Here is a 6,000-nt window from a genome sequence, read left to right on the forward strand (position 1 = left end):
TCCGAAAAATTCCGGTTTTTAGATTTTTTTTTTTAAATAGTGTCCTAATCGCCCATTCCTGAAAATATATTTTTTTAAGTTCAGCAAATTTGCTATAAAATTGTCTAAAAGACATTGAAGATTGAACCTCTGGTTGCTGAGATACAGCGGCTTAAAGAAAACAGAAATAGGAAAATTAGGTCGTAAAATGAAGCTTAGATTGCTGATATTATTGATTACAGCGATAGAGCTTATTTTTCTGCGTACAACGACCCTTTAAGCGACCGCAAAGGATTTAAATTGGATTTTTAATTCAATTTTGTAAAATATACTTCATGGCCCTTCTTGACAGAAAAGGTCCTGCTTGACAGTTCGTTCAAAGGGGACCATAGTTGATCAATCGAAAAAATGTTGTCTTGTCAATATTTTGTTTTGCGTTCAAATGAAAAAAAGTTTAAAAGTTACCGTTGGTCATTAAAATTTACAAAGGGTTTTAGTACCCAATTGAAGTATTTTAAGTCTCACCCAAACAACCCTCCAATTTCTAATGTCGTTATTTCAGCATCTCGACGTCGCCGTCATTGCTATCATGTCGTACGTCGCTTTATGACGTTCCTAGAAAAACGCGTTTTAATGTTTGACCTTGAATAAACAAAAAACAGAGCACGCGATGCAAACAATAACAAACACGTTTTGTTCGGTTGACCGTTTTGTGCATTGCCCCGAAGTTTGGTCGAATTTGGTTGCTGGAGTCCCAAGTTATAATTGAAAATGTTTACGGTAGTCGTCTAACTTGTACGTGCGTCAAACGCGTTCTGACCTGAAATCCTTTGGTTAATTGTCGCACTAACATCAATTTTCAGGCTGTGTCAAGATAGCACGACAAGTTGTTTTTATTGAATATTGAATTTTGGGGATCTGTGAAGGTCAAAAGATGAGCTATGTGAGCTGCACAAAATTGCGTTCTTAACTCAATTTGGCCCAGAATGCACGTACGACAAGTTAGTACGACGGCGACAAACTAATGGTCTGATTTTCAATGTTAAATAATGAAACATTCGTGATATTTACCGATCTTTTCATGATAACTTGATAACTTCGTGACAATTTTTTCAAAACAACTAATGCGCCATGGGTTTCTTTAGTAAATAATGCCCTTTGAACAAGTTTTCTGTGTTTTCTGTAATTTTCTTTTCGTTCATAAATAATTTCAGCAGCAATTTTATTTCTAATTTTTCTCTCTAAAAAATCAAATTTTCATTGAAAAAACTTGTACAATCGATTGTACATTATTTTGCATACATCGTATCACGTTTATTACTGCATTGACACAAGTGGTTTTTTAATCCCTTTTTACAAATTTCGAGACCACAGATCGGAAAAGACCACAAACTTCAGGATTTTTTCATAAATTCATTAATATTTTTTATTTATTTATTTTTGTCCATTTTCGACCTTTTGCCCTTTTGACCTTTTGGCATTCGACTTTTGCCTTTTGACCATTTGTCGCACATTGTTGTAGAAAATCCACCTCCAACTCCGGCTCTCAAAAACCGACTCCACTGACTCCAACAACTTCTCGCATACAAAAACGTTGAAAATTGACTGACTCTTGAAAAGTACCCGACTTCATCGAATTCGGCTCCGACTCCACAAGGGCTGGTTTACACATTTGAGCAATTGGGTACTAAAGCCCTGTGTCAATTTTTATGTACAACGGTAAAAAACACGATTAAAAACCATTTCTGATCTTTTTTTTTTCATTTTAACTCAAAAAAAATTTGACAAGACAACATTTTTTCGATGGATCAACTATGGTCCCCTTGGAACGAGCTGTCAAGTAGGAGCTTTTCTGTCAAGAAGGACCGCGAGGTTAATTTTTCAAAATTGAATTAAAAATCCATTTTAAACTCTTTGTGATCGTACAAAGGGTCATTGTACTCAGAAAAATAAGCTTTATCGCTGTAAACAAAAATATCAGCAATCTAAGTTTCATTTTAGGACCCAATTCTCTGAGATTTCGGTCATTCGATTTTTTTTTTTGTATTTATTCATCCGGCTGATACTTTTTTGGTGCCTTCGGTATGCCCAAAGAAGCCGTTTTGCATCATTAGTTTGTCCATATAATTTTCCATACAAATTTGGCAGCTGTCCATACAAAAATGATATGTGAAAATTCAAAAATCTGTATCTTTTGAAGGAATTTTTTGATCGATTTGGTGTTTTCGGCAAAGTTGTAGGTATGGATATGGACTACACTGAAAAAAATGATACACGGTAAAAAAATTGGTGATTTTTAATTTCACTTTTTGTCACTAAAACTTGATTTGCAAAAAAAACACTATTTTTATTTTTTTTATTTTTTGATATGTTTTAGAGGACATCAAATGCCAACTTTTCATAAATTTCCAGAATGGGCAAAAAATATTTGACTGAGTTATGATTTTTTGAATCAATACATTTTTTTTCAAAAAGTCTAAATATTGGTCGCAAAAATTTTTCAATTTCATTTTTCGATGTAAAATTGAATTTGTAATCAAAAAGTACTTTAGTGAAATTTTGTTAAGGTGCACCAAGTTATAGCCATTGCTATGTAACTTTTTTCAAGTTAGTCGCAGTAATTGACTTTTTAAAAATGGTGCCCATGTTTGCCCACATTTGAAAAAAATATTTTTGAAAAGCTGAGAAAATTCTCTATATTTTGCTTTTCCGGACTTTCAAATTTTGCGACCAATATTTCGATTTTTTGAAAAAAATTGTATTGATTCAAAAAATCATAACTCGTTCAAAGATTTTTTGCCCATTCTAGAAATTTCTGAAAAGTTGGCATTTGATGTCCTCTAAAACATACCAAAAAATAAAAAAAATAAAAAATAGTGTTTTTTTTTTTGCAAATCAAGTTTTAGTGACAAAAAGTGAAATTAAAAATCACCAAAAAAAATTTTCCGTGTATCATTTTTTTCAGTGTAGTCCATATCCATAACTACAACTTTGCCCTTGGTGTCTTGGGCATCGATCAAAAAATTCCTTCAAAAGATACAGATTTTTGAATTTTCACATATCATTTTTGTATGGACAGCTGCCAAATTTGTATGGAAAATTATATGGACAAACTAATGATGCAAAATGGCTTCTTTGGGCATACCGAAGGCACCAAAAAAGTTTCAACTGGATTAAAACATACAAAAATCAAAATTAAAGAAAAAAGACCGATTCCGTAGAGAACTGCTCATTTATTTTCTTCTGATTTTCACTTCTGTATTTTTCGATGTCAAAAAAGTTTAGTCGGGGTTGTTTTGGAAACATTAGTAAATAAAATATATTGTTCAAAATTGAACATAAAGGATTAAAATCAGAAAAAAAACGCAAATAAAAACTCAACATAGCGGCTTCGAAGACCAGAAATTCGTGGAACATTTGCCCTCGCAATTGGCGCACTTGACGCGTTACTTGCATTGTTGAGCGTAAATGATTGATCCTATTTGGTTGCATTTGGATTAAAATTGTTTGTAGCCAGTAAAAATTAAAAAAAAAAGTTGAGAGAAATTATAGTTTACATAATTTATTTAACGCTTTTGGTTGCAATAAAAAAAACTTTGGTTAATAAGTTGTAATTTTAATGTTCATAGCCTTCTAATAACATCAACTAGCTGTGTAAGCGTGTGAGTCATGCACTGGGAAACTTCTAACATTTGATTCATACTGTTCTGCAGTGAGTTACTCTTACTGTTCACCATATCTAGCTGGTTCCAAAGTTTCCTAGCCTCGCCGTCATTCGTGATGCGCAATTGGTAGATTTCACTTTGCAATTGTTGCGCGTCCGTAAAAGCGTTATCCTGCGTCGATTTTAAGTTTTGAATTTTAGTTTCCACGTTGTTTCTCGAGCTTTCAAAGGACTGGTTCAGCTGTTGAATTTGTGCATCATGTCGAAAGATTAAATTTTCAAGGTTTAGAATTTCTTGAGATGCGGATTTCACCCATGTGTCGATTGACAAAAACTTGCTGTTTAATTCTTGATTTTCACTTTTAATTAATCTTAGGTTGCTCCTATACCCTTCGTCAATTTTCATTTGCATTTTCCATTTTTGATTGTTTTGCTGCGTTGATATTAGAAAAGTTTGGTTCAATGTTCTAATTTGTAAATCAATGCTTTTAATAGTTTTATCTATAACTCCTTCTTGTTTTTCACTCTTCATCTTTATTTGGTCTAATTTGTCCGACATATTTTCACTACTTCTTTCTAAAACCCTAATTTTATTTATCAATTTGTCGTTTTCAAGCTGTAAAGCTTCAGTCTTGCTTTTCATTTCACTTCTAAGCTTCTCATTTTCAGTTAGAATTTTTTTGTGTGTCATCAAAATGTTGTGACTTTCATCTTTAGTTGCACGCAAAGATTTTTCCAAAATTCCATTCTTATTCTGCAAGTCATAAACCCTAACTTCCAAATTACTTTTAATTTTGATTTGAAATTTTTCCAGTTGTTGAAGGATCTTAATTTGCTGATCAAATTTTAAGTTCATAGCTCGCTCCAGTTGACGGTAGCTATTCGCCACACGAGTTATTTCGGGAATAGTAACTGTGTTCAAATGCACCACAACATCGTGCAATTTTTCGTCTTGGAGTTGATCGTATGCTGCACTTCTTTTGGTTCTTTCTGAGGTGTGATTATTGGTTGCAATTTTATCACTTTTGCTAGTGGAAATCAAAACAACCCAATTTAAGCTGAAATTTGAAAGAAATTTAGAAATAAATTAAGTTAAAACAGCTACTAACGAATGACTTACCAAATGATAAAAATCGACCTCATGGTGCAACGTTCACCAATTTCTGTAATGAATGCAACAGCTCTAGAGTTACATTGTTTTATATGAATAAGTTCTCACTGAGCAGGTTACTGCTTCTGTTAGCTGATTCGTGGTAAGCACTGATTAATTTTAAATTGTACCAACAATGAGTAGTTCGGAAGCAATGTGCGAATGTTCCAAAGAAATTATGTAATCTTATGGGAAGCGTTCTTCAATTACGAAACGCGATTTTTTTTTTTAATTTGTTAAATACCGAGCTATGAAAAATTCAATAAAAAAATTAATTTCGGAATGAATTGCAAGTTCGCAAAATTTCATGATTATTTTTTATTATGTAAAAAATGTAGATTTAATAAAATGAATAGTAAAAATTGTAATTTAAAATATAATTGAAATGATAAAAATGCTGGGAAAATGTACCTAACCATTTACATACGGGGGCAGGGTGGCCACACAAGTCGGAAAATCGAGAAAGTCGGAAAACAGTCGGGAATTCGCCAAAATCCGCAAAAAATCGAGAAAAAGTCTGGAATTTGTGATTTTTAGTCAAAAAGTCGGGAAAAGTCGGGAATTCCGAGCATACTTGTTTGAAAATTGTATTCTATCGCTTGAATTATTTTGTCATATTTTGTATAATTTTCAAATTAAATTCACTCAATTTTTCTTCAGTAATAGGTTCCTTTCACAATTTCAAAAAAAAGACATTAAAAATTCTAATAAATATTGAATGCATTTGTCACAGATTTTCATAAGATTTTTTTTAATAATCATCATATTTTTACTAATTTTTGTTTATCAATCAAAATCTATTTATAAAAAAAAAACAAATTTAACTAAAAACGGCAATAAAGTTAATAAAAAACTAAAAGATATCTAATAAAAAACAGAACCTAATTTTGGCCAGCGTGAAGTTATGATTCTGTTTTAATATTGATTGAATAATTGAAAAAAGATTCCAACTAGAGATTGGCAAGAGTTTTTTCGGTGGAAAATGTTCATTAAGTCATTTCAAATATATTTTTTTTTTTCAAATGTTGATCTTGAACTTTTTTTGTGAGTATGGGTAAATTACTATAGATTAAGCTAGATTTTCAGTTTTGGGAAAACTTAAATATCGTTTAAACTCCAATCGTTTTTCGTTCTGAATGAAAATATTGAAAAAAAGTTAACGTTTTGTAAATATGAAAAAAAAAAATTAAAAATCAAAAAAGTAAAT

The sequence above is a fragment of the Culex quinquefasciatus genome, chromosome 2, assembly GCF_015732765.1.
Source record: "Culex quinquefasciatus strain JHB chromosome 2, VPISU_Cqui_1.0_pri_paternal, whole genome shotgun sequence".
Lineage (NCBI taxonomy): Eukaryota > Metazoa > Arthropoda > Insecta > Diptera > Culicidae > Culex > Culex quinquefasciatus.